The 13,422-nt window shown below is 48.2% G+C and overlaps 1 protein-coding gene and 1 non-coding gene across 2 annotated transcripts in view; one reads left to right on the top strand and one right to left on the bottom strand.

Moving 5' to 3' along the window:
• PPEF1 (protein phosphatase with EF-hand domain 1) overlaps positions 1–11,895 on the bottom strand; it is a 123,175-nt gene extending 111,280 nt beyond the window's left edge. The window contains exons 1-2 of the mRNA XM_032285842.1: positions 11,244–11,895; positions 44–141 (exon numbers count right to left, since the gene is read on the bottom strand). The gene's annotated coding sequence lies outside the window, so the exon portion shown is untranslated. The remainder of the gene's footprint in view (positions 1–43; positions 142–11,243) is intronic.
• A 517-nt stretch (positions 11,896–12,412) lies between these two features.
• Positions 12,413–12,485, top strand: TRNAV-UAC. Its single transcript has one exon. It is a non-coding gene; the product is annotated as a tRNA-Val (tRNA).
• Positions 12,486–13,422: the final 937 nt, after the last annotated feature.

Here is a 13,422-nt window from a genome sequence, read left to right as displayed (position 1 = left end):
TGAGCACAAGCCCTCCATCCTAAGTCTCTGGATCAAATCTTACCTTTGGAATTTTCAAAGCAGATTCGTTGGAAACTGGTTTTGCTAGCTCAGTTTGGGTTGGATCTTCTGCCACAGGCAACCACAACATTCTTTCTGATACTGTTAGATGAAAAAAAAATAATAATTTTTCTGTAAGGACTACACGCCTGCAGAACTTTCCAAATCCTGGTGTAGTACGCCTATTCAATGAAATCTATAGTCCGGCACAATATAAGTTCACATCGAAATCACCTTTCTAAAAGAAAAAATGACAAGATCCACAATCAATTTGCAATTGTGTGAATTCATTTAAATTTCCGAAAGAAAAAAAAAGTCAGCAGTTGAAAGTGTTTCGTCTTTGTTCTTTTTGTAAACATGTCCAGGAGAGGTCAATTAAGAATAATTGTGTATTCAGGCTTTAGAACACTGAGCCCAGAGGCAGACACTGGAAATGTATGACTAATATTGAAATAATATTCACAGACAGTTGTCATGGCAGCCTGCTCCTTCTGCACAAAATAGAACCCACTGCATCTTAACAGGATTTAGCAGAGGAAAACTGCTAGCCTGCAGATAGCCTCTAAATGAGTTAAACTACCTACTAATTGGTTTTGCTTTCATTACTGTAGATGGCCTTCAGTCTCTACCCTAATTGTATCTAAAAGATCTCCAATTCTTGAAATCACTAGTAAAAATACACAGTATGATTGGAGTTTAACACCTGCACCACTCTTGAAATCTTTCTCAGACTGTAGAGAACAGCTTAGAGGCAAGTCTTATTTGTGCCCAGCTGAATCCATGTGGAAACCTAAATCAGACAGTAAGTGCTGTGGAAGTCGAGGGAGTAACCCATTTTATTTCCATCACCAATTAGCACTGGCTGCTATCAAGCATTGCCTTTTAAATGGGGCTCTAGAGGAGTGGGCAGTAGTCAAATTGTTGTTTTCAGTTACCTAGTCGCAGGGGAGTGACTTTAGAAACTAGGCACATCTCTGCTAGGTGCGGTGGCTCACACCTACAATCCTAGGACTTTGGGAGACTGAGGTGGGCAGATTACCTGATGTCAAGAGTTCAAGACCAGCCTGGCCAGCGTGGTAAAAACCCCATCTCTACTAATAATACAAAAATTAGCAAGGTGTGGTGGTAGGTGCCTGTAATCCCAGCTACTTGGGAGGCTGAGGCAGCAGAATTGCTTGAACCCGGGAGGTGAGGGTGCAGTGAGCTGAGATCGTGCCATGGCACTCCAGCCTGGGGAACAGAGTGAGACTCTGCCTCAAAAAAAAAAAAAAAAAGAAGAGAAAAGAAAAAAATGAAAGAAAAAGAAACTAGGCACATCTGAAGACAGGTAAATAAAAGAGGGAGAGACAAAGCATTCTAAGCTGATCTGTTTCTCTCTAGAGTGGCCATCTCTAGGAAATCTAATCTCATTGAAAGTGATTGCAGGTGACTGTGAAGGTTATAGTCAGCTGGTCTGGAGAGGTATACCATATGAGGCCTTCTTTCCTATTAGACAGGTTTTTGCATATCATCCTGCCTACCTCTCGTCGGCCTTCTCCTTTGTCAAGTATCTTCTTTAAGAGAAAGGAGACTGGGCCCAAATTCAAATCCAATAACATCCTACATTAGGAAAATCACATCAAGCCATTATCTTCCATTAATATCTTGGAAGAAATGAGTCCTTTGGGCTAACTCATGTTCTTCAAACTTCTTGAGATTAGGCCATGTCATACACTTTTTTTAAAAAAAGTTCCGACACATACTGCAGGCATTTGATAATGAACAACTTCCATCAGGGGACTGGAACACAGGGCAAGCCCTCGGTAGCTAGGAGGCAAATTAAAGACATTTAATTTGGTACAGGAGACAGCTATGACTCAGCAACGTGGAAAGGTTCAATCAGTAGGCTCTGTATTTTTCCTCATGTAACAAACTTCCACTAAACAGTAGCATTAAAAATGAGGGATGTTATTGCTCATTTCACAAGGAACCCAGAGTAGGGAATCTGGGCTGGGACCCAGGCACCTTCCTTCCTTCAGCCAAGCCATGCAGCTTTCTTCCCAACTGTCAACTACCGGCCACAAAACGGTGATCCCAAAAGAAAGTGATGCCCTACTTCTAGTGCCACATTCACATTCCAGGCAGAGATGAACTATGGACAAAAAGGGGGATAGCAAATGGGTCTACCTCCTTTCAAGGAAATGGTGTTGGAAGCCTGCCTATTTATATATCTGATTGGCCAGAAGTGCAGGACACAGTCTCTCCAGACTGTAAGGGAGCCTGAGAAATGAAGCTGTTTTAGCCGGACACATCGCCAAGCCCAGCCTGTGCGGCCAGATGGTCTGGGCTTAGAACCTTGCTCCTTTATGTCACTGTGTGACATGGTCGTTACCAACGTACTCTGTGCCTCAATTTTCTCACCTGCAAACTAACTATGGTAATAGTACAGGGATCTCGTGAGGATCGGATGAGTTAATACGAGTGAAGAGCTTAGAATAGTTCCTAATACACAGCAAGCACTGTACCACTGTGTTCTTCTCACTTTTATTACTGAGGAAAAGAGGAATGGATATTGGATAAGCAACTAGCAGCATCTGCCACAGGTATGTTGCCCACTGTATGACTGTACCTGCCCTGGTTACTGTGCCACACGTGAGCAAGTGCCCTGCTGTATTGGAGTACTTACTGGCTCCCCAGGAGACAGGGAAACCATAACCCTACTGATATGGTTTGGCTGTGCTCCAACCCAAATCCCATCTTGAACTGTAGCTCCCACAACTCCCACGTTATGGGAGGGACCTGGAGGGGAGGTAACTGAATCATGGGAGCGGGTCTTTCCCGTGTTCTCATGATAGTGAATAAGTCTCATGAGCTCTGACAGTTTTATAAGGGGCTTCCATTTTTGCTTGGCTCTCATTTGTCTCTTGCCTGCCAGCATGTAAGGCATCCCTCTGCTCCTCCTTCATCCTCTGCCATGACTGTAAGGCCTCCCCAGCCATTGGAACTGTGAGTCCACTAAACCTCTTTCCTTTATAAGTTACCCAGTCTGGGGTTTGTCTTTATTAGCAGCATGAGAACAGACTATTACACCTACCCTACCAGAAGCGACCATTCCCACGACTGTCGGCTTCATCCCCTCTTACTGGGGACTGAGAACAACCAAAACTTTCAGGCAACCAAGCCAGGGCACCACTGTTAGCCACTGTGCCGATGCTCGTCCATTTTAGGCACAGATCATTAGGACTCTTTCAAGTGTCAGTAAACCCATTCAAGCTGGCTTAAGCAAAGCTGGGAATGGATTCCTCAAATAACTGAAGAGTCAATGGTATATGCATGACTCAGGCCAGGGCGTAAATGGCTGCACACAGCTGCTCTGTTGCTCAGCTGGAATCTCTTGGTGTCGGCTCCATCCTCAGGCCTCCAGCAGGTCATGGGTGTCTTTCATGCTTCATGATCATCCTCCCTATGTCTTGGTAATTCTTCCCGTTTGACTCCTAACTCCCCAAAGTAGAAACAAGAAAATTGCTTTTCCAGTTTCTTTGGTAGCAAGAGCACAGGCAGGTAAACTAAGCTCTGCCAGCAACTTCAATGCAGAAGAGGGTAACCTGAAGACGTGGAGGGCTCCCAAAAGCCATCTTCTGCCAAGGTTAGTGGCAGAGGTGTCCAGTTTCCAGAGACAGCAGTGGTCATGATTCTGGGCTCCAACGCTGGTTTGAGTTACTAAATCTGTACTCAGAGGAGACAGCAGTGTGCTCTGTGCTAGCGAGGTCCCTTAGTGAGATCTGGACATCATTCCTAGCTTTGGAGTCACCAAGGCCTTCTTGGAGATCCTGTGGGCCACCTGATGTCCTTTAATCAACTCCTTATCCTCTAAAACTAGTGGTGGGAGCGTTGAAGCCACTTAGGTGGTGTTATGCTTTGGTAACAACCCCAAACGTTAGTGGCTTACAATGACAAAGGTTTGTTTTGCACTTCAGTTCCACGGCCGGTGCAGGTGGGCTGCGGTTCTGTAACACAGAGCCTTCCCTCTGAAACTCAGACCAGCCTGTCTCTGGGGCATTGCTGTTCTTCTCTCAGCAAAGGGGAAAGACAGAAGCAGCCATCACACTGGCTCTTACATTTTTGCTTGGAAGTGATACACATCACTTCTGCTCACATTCAATTGGGCAAAGCAAGTCACCTGGGCAAGTCTATCAGTGAGGCCATGATGTCAAAATCCTACATGGGGAAGACAAGTGAATATTTTGAACAAGAGGGTTCTGTTGTATGCAACCAAGAGCCCTGTCTAATATAATGCAATAGGAAGGTGGCAGCAGAACTGCCAGCCTCTAGATCATCTCACGGTCAAGTCAGGTGAATTAGGACACATCTCTGCTCAAGAAGTCAAGCAAAAACCCAGGATTAGCTTTGACTGGAACTCATCACCCTAGCTTGAGTCACCCTCAACACTGACACATTTTTTTTTCAAGACATATTCACTGAGCACTTACTATGTGCTGGAAACTATTTAGGCTCTGTGTACTATAGCAGAGAATGAAGCCAAATCCATGCCCTCATGGAACTTTCATTCCAGTCAAGGATGGTGGGGACAGACAATCAACAAAATAAATTAGTAAATATGTACAAATTAATTGCTGCAAGAAAAATAAGCAGGTAAGGGGGACAGTGAGTCTCTAGCATCAATGGAAAAGAATAGTAGCAATTTTCTTTTTCTTTTTTTGAAACACAGTCACTCCGCCACCCAGGCTAGAGTGCAGTGGCGTGATCTCGGCTCACTGCAACCTCTGCTTCCTAGGTACAAGTAATTCTCCTGCCTCAGCCTTCCAAGTAGCTGGGATTACAGGTATACACCACCACACCCAGCTTATTTTTGTGTTTTCAGTAGAGATGGGGGTTTCACCATATTGGCCAGGCTGGTCTCAAACTCCTGACCTCGTGATCCAACCACCTCAGCCTCCCAAAGTGCTGGCATTACAGGCGTGAGCCACCGTGCCTGGCCAGCAATTTTCAATAGGCAGTCAGGAAAGGCCTCACTGAGAAGATATTTGGGTATGACCTGAGCAAGGTGAGAGAATAAGCAACAGTGTGATCTAAGGAAAGAGTATTCAAGGCTGAGAGCAGCAGGAGCAAAGGCCCTGAGGCAGGAGAGGCCTAGTGTAACTGAAGGGGCAGCGAGCAGGCCTGTGTGCTGGAGTGGAGTCAAAGCAAAGGCAAAGTCATAAGATTTTTTTTTTTGAGACAGAGTGCAGGGACACAACCACGGCTCACTGCAACCTCCGCTTCTCAGACTCAAGCGATCCTCCCACCTCAGCCTCCCGAGTAGCTGGGATTACAGGCACATGCCACCTGCCTGGCTAATTTTTGTATTTTTGGTAGAGACGGGGTTTCTTCATGTTGGCCAGGATGGTCTCAAACTCCTGGCCTCAGGTGTCTGCCCACCTTGGCCTCCAAAGTGCTGGGATTACAGGTGTGAGCCACCACGGCCGGCCAGTAATAGGATTTATAATCAGAGAGGTACAAGCCTTGTAGGCCACTGTAAGGCTTCAGCTTTTCTGGTTGAAGTAGGGAGCCATTGAAGGGTTTTGCACAGAGTGATGAGACCTAATTTAGATGTTGAAAGGACCACTCTGGCTACCGTGTGGAGAATAGTCTGTAGGGGAGAAGGGGCAGAAGCTGGAAGGCCAAGATCTGAGGCTACTGGCTACGATCCAGGCAACATGTGATAGTGGCTTTGATTAGGGTGTAGCTGGGGAGATGACAGAACACTAGCAAATTCTAGATAGGTCTTGCAGGTGGTGCCAATAAGCTTTGCTAGTATGATTACATTGGGGGTGTGGGAAAAAGAAGAATCAAGTGTGATTCTTAGTTTCAGGCCTAAATAACTGGAAAAATGAAGTTGCCATTAACTGAGATAAAGACAGAGGCCAGGCACGGCGGCTCATGCCTGTAATCCCAGCACTTTGAGAGACCCAGGTGGGTGGATCACTTCAGGCCAGGAGTTCAAGAACAGCCTGGCCAAAATGGCAAAACCCTGTTTCTACTCAAAATACAGAAGAAAATTAGGGGCTGGGTGTGGTGGCTCACATCTGTAATCCCAGCACTTTGGGAGACAAAGGCAGGCAGATCACCCAAGGTCGGGAGTTTGAGGCCAGCCTGACTAACATGGAGAAACCCCATCTCTACTAAAAATACAAAATTAGCCGGGTGTGGTGGCACATGCCTGTAATCCCAGCTACTCAGGAGGCTGAGGCAGGAGAATCGCTTGAACCTGGGAGGCGAAGGTTGTGGTGAGCAGAGATTGCACCATTGTACTCCAGCCTGGGCAACAATAACAAAACTCTGTCTCAAGAAAAAAAAAAAAATTAACCAGATGTGGTGGTGCATGCCTGTAATCCCAACTACTTGGGAGGCTGAGGCATGAGAATCGTTTGAACCCAGGCAGCGGAGGTTGTAGTGAGCTGAGATGGCGCTGCTGCACTCCAGCCTGGGCGACAGAGTAAAACTGTCTTTAAAAAAAAAACAGAGAGAGGAGTAGATTTAGGGGCAGAGATCAGGAGCATGGACACAGACATGTGAGATGCCTAACAGACATCTAAATGGAGATGCTGAACATGTAGGTCTGGAGTTTGGGAGGAAAGTCTAGACTAGAGATATACACTTGGAATCTTCTAGGTTCTCAATGATATCGAAAGCCATTAGAGTGAATGAGGTTGCTGCGGTGGCGAGAATACATAGAGAAGTCCAAGCACCAAGACCTCTGCGGTACATCTGTGTTTAAAGGACAAAGAGATTAGGCGCCAGCAACAGTGACCGAAAGCGAGTATGCAGGGAGAGGAAACAAACATCACGAGAGGGCCACATCCGAAAAGCCAAGAGGAGAGTACCTTAAAACGGAGTGATGGGCTGTTTTCAATGCTGCTGGTAGATCAAATCTGATGAAAAGGAAGAGCTATTCTGTGGAGCAATGCGGAAGTCACTGGATTAGAGGAATTTTGGTGGAGAGCTAGGACAAGTCCCAATGAGGGGACAGAACTGGAGAGAGCCCCAAAGACAACTCTAAGAATTGTGTTGTTATAAGGGAGAGCTGAGGAATGGAAGTAGCACAGGTGGAAGTGGAATTAAGAGAGCTTTTTCTGTTTTTTGTTTTTGAGACAGGGTCTCACTCTGTCACCCAGGCTAGAGTACAGTGGCACGATCTACAGCCTCGACCTCTCTAGGCTCCAGGGATCCTCCCTGCCTCAGTCCCCCAGAGTAGCTGGGACCACAGCTGCACACCACCAAGCCTGGCTAATTTTTTTGTATTTTTTATAGAAATGGGGTTTTGCCATGTTGGCCAGGCTGGTCTCGAACTCCTGAGCTCAAGCAATCTGCCTGCCTCAGCCTCCCAAAGTGCTGTGATTACAAGCGTGAGCCACTGCACTCCGCCCCCTTTTTTTTTTTTTTAGAACTCTGTCACCCAGGCTGGAGTGCAGTGGTGCAATCATGGCTCGCTACAGCCTCGATCTTCTGAGCTCAAGGGATCCTCCCTGCCTCAGTCTTCTGGAGTAGCTGGGACCACAGGATGTTTGGCAGTGTCTCTGGCCTCTCCCTCCTGGGTGCCTATACTCCCCCTCTCCCAGTCATAACCAACAAAAGTGTCTCCAGACATTGCCAAATAGCTCCCAAGGTTTTGTCCCCCAGGGGACATTTTGGGTCATCACAAATGGGTGGCAGGGGAGGATGTGTGCTACAGGCCTCTAGTGAATAGAGGCCAGGGATGCTGCAAAACATCTTACAAGACACAGGACAGCCCCCACGACAGAGTTAGCCAGTTCCAACCTGCCCTGATCTGGAGGAAGAGCATGAGAGCACACGGTGGCCAGCAGGGGACTTGCGGAAGTTCTGACTGCTTCCATTTTTTTTCACCGCAATAGGAAGCTAGGTCATCAGCTGTAACCAAAATGGGGGTTGGAGGTACAGGAGGTTTACAAAGATAGGACATGAAACTGTCCTTTAAGAGAAGTGGACACAATTCTGGACTGCAGTAAGGGCTCGCCTGAGCTAAGCGGTCATGAATTTAGTGTGAAACCACTCAGCTTCGATGTGTTTTTCTTGGGCCGTATTCAGGGGCAGGGTAGGGAGACAGTCAGATGTAAGAGATTGTGGTCTTGCCAATAAGCACAAGGAAGAAATGAAAGGCCAAACAAGAGTGACAAAAAATGACCACAGAATTTGAGCTGGGTGGGGCTGGCGTGGTGGCTCACGCCTGTAATCCCAGCACTTTAGAAGGCCAAGGCAGGTGGATCACTTGAGGCCAGGAGTTCTAGATCAGCCTGGCCAATATGGCAAAACCCCATCTCTACTAAAAATACAAAAAGTAGCTGGGTGTGGTGGTGGGTGCCTGTAATCCCAGCTAGTGAGGAGGCTGAGGCAGGAGAATCGCTTGAATCCAGGAGGCAGAGGTTGCAGTGAGCCAAGATCGTGCCACTGCACTCCAGCCTAGGTGACAGAGGAAGACCTGTCTTTAAAAAATAAATAAATAAAATTTGAGCTGGGTAAGATGATAGAGGAGTGTAAGGGACTGTGAGAGTGGCAAAAAGTGACAAATGACCATCACAACAGGGTAGTTTCAAGATGTTCTAAACATGATGAGCTATGGAAAGGGAAGATAAGGTGAGCTCTGCCCTACTAAGGCAATAGCTCACTTTTCTTAGTAAATACTCAATACTTCCTGAAGGACAGAGTACCACAGCTCCTAAATGCTATCAGGTAAACCAAGCTTTCTAACGAAGCTCAGCGTTTGGGCCTGTGGTGTCTTTGGTGGGGTTATTCTCCATCAGTGAAGTCAGACCCTGGCGAAACAACATTAAACATCTGAGAAGTCAGAGAACTCCGAAAGTCTGAAGTGCTTTCTACACTTCTTGAGTTTATGTGTTTTTCTTATAGCTGTTCAGATGCTGGTGGGTATACCTGGGGGTGAAGGCCTCACAAATCCCACTGAACAGACTGAAGTGCCAGGCAAAACCGTGGCCATCTGAGGCCTTATCCCTGGCTCTGATGGTTTCCAGGTGAAAGTCACCAACTGTTGCTTCCAGTAGGTTCTCAGTTCCTACTTTTTTTTTTTTTTTGAGACAGAGTCTTGCTCTGCCACCCAATCTGGAATGCAGTGGCGTGATCTCGGCGCACTGCAACTTCCACCTCCTGGGTTCAAGCGATTCTCCTGCCTCAGCCTCCAGAGTAGCTGGGATTACAGGTGTGCGCCACCACACCAAGCTAACTTTTTTTTTTTTTTTGCATTTTTAGTGGAGATGGGGTTTTACCATGTTGCCCAGGCTGGTCTTGAACTCCTGACCTCAACTTGATCCATCCACCTCAGCCTCCCAAAGTGCTGAGAGTGAGCCGCTCCACCCAGCTTCAGTTCCTACTTTTGAGTACTTTGTTTAAAAATTACAAAAGATTGCCAGGGCCAGTGGCTCATGCCTGTAGTCCCAGCACTTTGGGAGGCTGAGGTGGGCAGATCACAAGGTCAAGAGATCGACACCATCCAGACCAACATGGTGAAACCCTATCTCTAATAAAAAAAAAAAAAAAAAAGAAAATTAGCTGGGTGTGGTGGTGCATGCCTGTATTCCAGCTACTCGGGAGGCTGACTGAACCTGGGAGGCAGAGGTTGCAGTGAGCTGAGATCACACCACTGCACTCCAGCCTGGTGACAGAGCGAGACTCCATCTCAAAAAAAAAAAAAAAAATTACAAAAGATTGTTTTGAAAAGGATCCATTTCCTCACTGGCATGCAAACAAAACAGAAGAGACCAATGGCACTCTTTCAGGAATAACATGAGGCCTTCATGAACGTGGGCTTCCCGCAGCCACTCAGGTATCAGAAGGCCCAACCAGAGTCCAGCCCTGTGGCTTCCCAGCCCTGCTTCCGGTCACGGGCAAGGCACTCAAACTTCAGTTGCAACTTCTTCAGCTGAAAAACGAAGGTCATAATACCTGCCACAGCAACCTCACAGGCCTGTGGCCCAGGAATGTAGGAGAAAGTGCTTTACAAACCATATTGTATTTTACTACTAAGAGACTGTAAGACAGGGCGCGGTGGCTCACTTCTGCAATCCCAGCACTTTGGAAGGCTGAGGCAGGTGGAGTGCTTGAGGTTAGGAGTTCGAGACCAGCCTGGCCAACCTGGTGAAACCCGGTCTCTACTAAAAATACAAAAATTAGCTGGGTGTGGTGGTAGGCACCTGTAATCCCAGCTCCTTGGGAGGCTGAGGCAGCAGAATCGCTTGAACCCGGGAGGAACAGGTTTCAGTGAGCCGAGATAGCGCCATTGCACTCCAGTCTGGGCAACAGATCGAGAACAGAACAGTCTCCCTCCTGGAATGGAGAAAAGGAACAAGAGTTTTTCACCAATGGCAGACACCTGTGTTGCATGCAACAGAGGGACACCAGCTTCTTTTCTACAAGGAGGTTAAGTGTGAGAACTTGGTCAAAGCTTGCACTTAGCAAACATATCTTTGGGTGGGGGGAGGGGGAGAGAGGGTTGGAGAGCAAAGCACTTCCTAGAGACACCATCCAAAACACAACCAGTGGGTGTAATTTTAGGGCCAATTCCTGGCAGTTGTGTTCTCGACTGCTAGGGGTTTGGAAACAGGTGGGATATACTTATTATCAGGCTTCCCAGGAGTCCTGAGGCTTGCTGACTAGCGGGAAACGTGGAACTCTCACGAATGCATCCTCGGGCTGGTGGCTGGCTACTCCTGGTCATCTGGTAGCCCACAATCTAGGCCTCAAGTGCTCGAGTGGCCTCTGAAAATGTCTCACCACAAAAGCAGACTGGAAGGGGCCCCATGATGAATATGAGAGAGCTAACTGAGGACATCGGGAAGCGGGTACTAGAAAACTCACACACTAGCTGGCCTGCCTCTATTTCTGGGGTACAATTACATTGCAGATAACTACCTCTGTTTTCCTACCTGGAAGATGGGCATAACACTGAGACCCAGAGGTGACAGTGGTGAAAGTCCAATCCTTGTATTTCACAAAGGAGGAGACAGAGATGGGAGGTGAACTGACTAGGTCGAGTACCCAGCTCATGAGTGGCCAAATCAAGATGAACATCTAGATTGTGACCCATTAGTGTTCCCTGCACCCACCTGGTTTTTTCCAGGTCCTTCCCTGAAGACAGGAGTTGGCTGAAGGAAGTTCCTGCCATAAAATCAGTATGACTTTATCAACCCACCGACCTCAGCGGATGATCCAATGAAAAGGACAGCTGCCGCCTGCAGACCAAGTTCATCTGGGTGCTTAAAGACGCCCCCACAAATGATTATAGGTGGGTTTTCAAGCTGGAAGATGATGAGCAATCCTAGGGTGGTGATGCACATCCATCCAGAAACCCTGAAGAAGGCAAATGACACTGATGATGAAAAGCAAGAAGCACCCTTTGTGATGGAGGGTCCCAACCCCTTACCTAGACCACAGTCCTGCAAGCAAGTCAGAGCCAGGACCTGAGTAGGGTCAAGGAGCCCCGTGCCTGGCTGAATGCGCAGCACTTACCGTGTGAAATTTTCAAGAACTTAACAAGAGGCCTGGCATCTTCATTTTACACTGGGCTCCTCAATCACGTGGCCAGGGCCGCTGCCTCCCCGGAAGCCATAGAGGGATGGCCCGGTCTACACCTCTTCGCCCCCCACCCCACCCCCGCAGCCCTAGACCAAGGGGACCCAACGGAAGCCCTGCCACTTGCACCCTCCGCTAGGCCTGGCTTCGGGAGGGGAAGAAGACTGCGGGAAGGGGCAGGCGAGCGGGAAGAGGTCCACACCCTCGGGCAAGGAGCCCGCTAACCAGCGGCCTTTTCCAACCCTGGCAAGCCAGACGCCAACGCAAAACTGCCCCCGGCCCACCCTCATCCCCTGCGCTGCCTGACTTGGTTCCAAGGGTTGCCCCTGTCCTCCCTGCTCCGGAGGCGACGCCTTCCACGCCGCCGCAAGCGGCGACGTTCTGACTTCCGACGGGCAAGTGGGCCGGGGATGGGGGCCGAGACTCAGTTTGTCGGTGGGGAAAATGGGAAGGCGCGAGGCCCTCGGGGACGGAGGGAGCTGCCAGGGGCGCCGAGCCCAAGCAGAGTGCACTTCCGGCCGCCGGGCCGCCCCGCCGGCGCCTCGGCTAAGGGAAAGTTTGGGGACTGGTGACGGGGAGGCGCTGTCGGCCAGAGCCCCGGCCTTGCCCTGGTCCCAGGGGCCGTAACTCTTGACGGGCAGGGAAGACTAGCCGCCCAAATGCCGGAGCCAGAGGCCGGGAGCCGCCGCAAACTCCGCGCCTCAGGGGCGGGGTCACAGTGGAGGGGCGGGGCTCCGGTGGAGGGGGCTGAAACCGCTGTGATGAATACAGTTACAACAAGTCTGCTTGCAGCGGTTCCATAGTGTAGTGGTTATCACGTCTGCTTTACACGCAGAAGGTCCTGGGTTCGAGCCCCAGTGGAACCATGGCCCCAAGGCGGCTCTTTTTGGCTTTCAAAATCCCTTAAACGCTTCGGTTAAAAAAAGAAAAAGACAACGAAGTGTTTTTCTTTGTCCTTTTTTTCTTTTTAAATTTTTTGGCATGTTTATCTCGCAGAAGTGAAATGACAGATACCCTCTCCTATCCCACAAGGTCGCTGCCGCCATCGTCCCACCTGAGAAATAGCGAAGGGCAGCAGCCCGGGGAAGTCCTAGACCCGATCCGGCGCCCCTGATCCGGCTGGGCCCTACGCCCCCTCTCCTTCCAGTACCCAGGGGCGGCCTTGGAAAATCGGGCGCTCAGGGATGCACCTGGCGCTGCCTTTTCCTTGCAAATCAGCAAGGGCCGGCCCCATAACCTCCAACTAAAATGTGGCAGGCAATACAGCAGCTGAATTATTAAAGATTGATCATGATTATGACTCTGATTAAAAGTTCTATTTTTCGTTAAGCTTTGATGCACAGAGCAAGAAAAAAAAACCACTGTCCTTTTTAGTGCCGCAGTAGATTCTGTGTAATAGAGTTAATACACCATATAAAATAAATGTCAGATATTCCATTAATACTGGTTGAACAAGCAAACGTTTCTCTAGTTTCTTTCTGTTCCTCTTTACTATTTCATTACAGCTTCGTTTGGGGAGTTTGTTATTTGTTTAAATATTGGTCTTTTTTATCTGTGACAAGAGGAATGACGGTGTGAGCCATGGTGGGATGGTGGTAGCAAAAAACTAAAACGGGAAGGAGCACTCAGTATGTTTCTCTGCATTTTTCAACCTAGTTGTGCATCCTTAGCAGTGTAGAAATTTGCGTCTTTTTCTAACTCAAGATCATAACTCCTTCCCTGTTATTACAATCACTTCATCAACTTTATTCTTTTTTAAAACCACCTTAAACTTTTTTTTTTTTTTTTTTTTTTTTTTTTTTG

Source organism: Sapajus apella, unplaced genomic scaffold (genome assembly GCF_009761245.1).
Source record: "Sapajus apella isolate SASKATOON/1434 unplaced genomic scaffold, GSC_monkey_1.0 scaffold17, whole genome shotgun sequence".
Taxonomy (NCBI): Eukaryota; Metazoa; Chordata; class Mammalia; order Primates; family Cebidae; genus Sapajus; species Sapajus apella.
The sequence above is the reverse complement of the archived record's forward strand: the minus strand, read 5'-3'. Positions and strand labels throughout refer to the sequence as shown.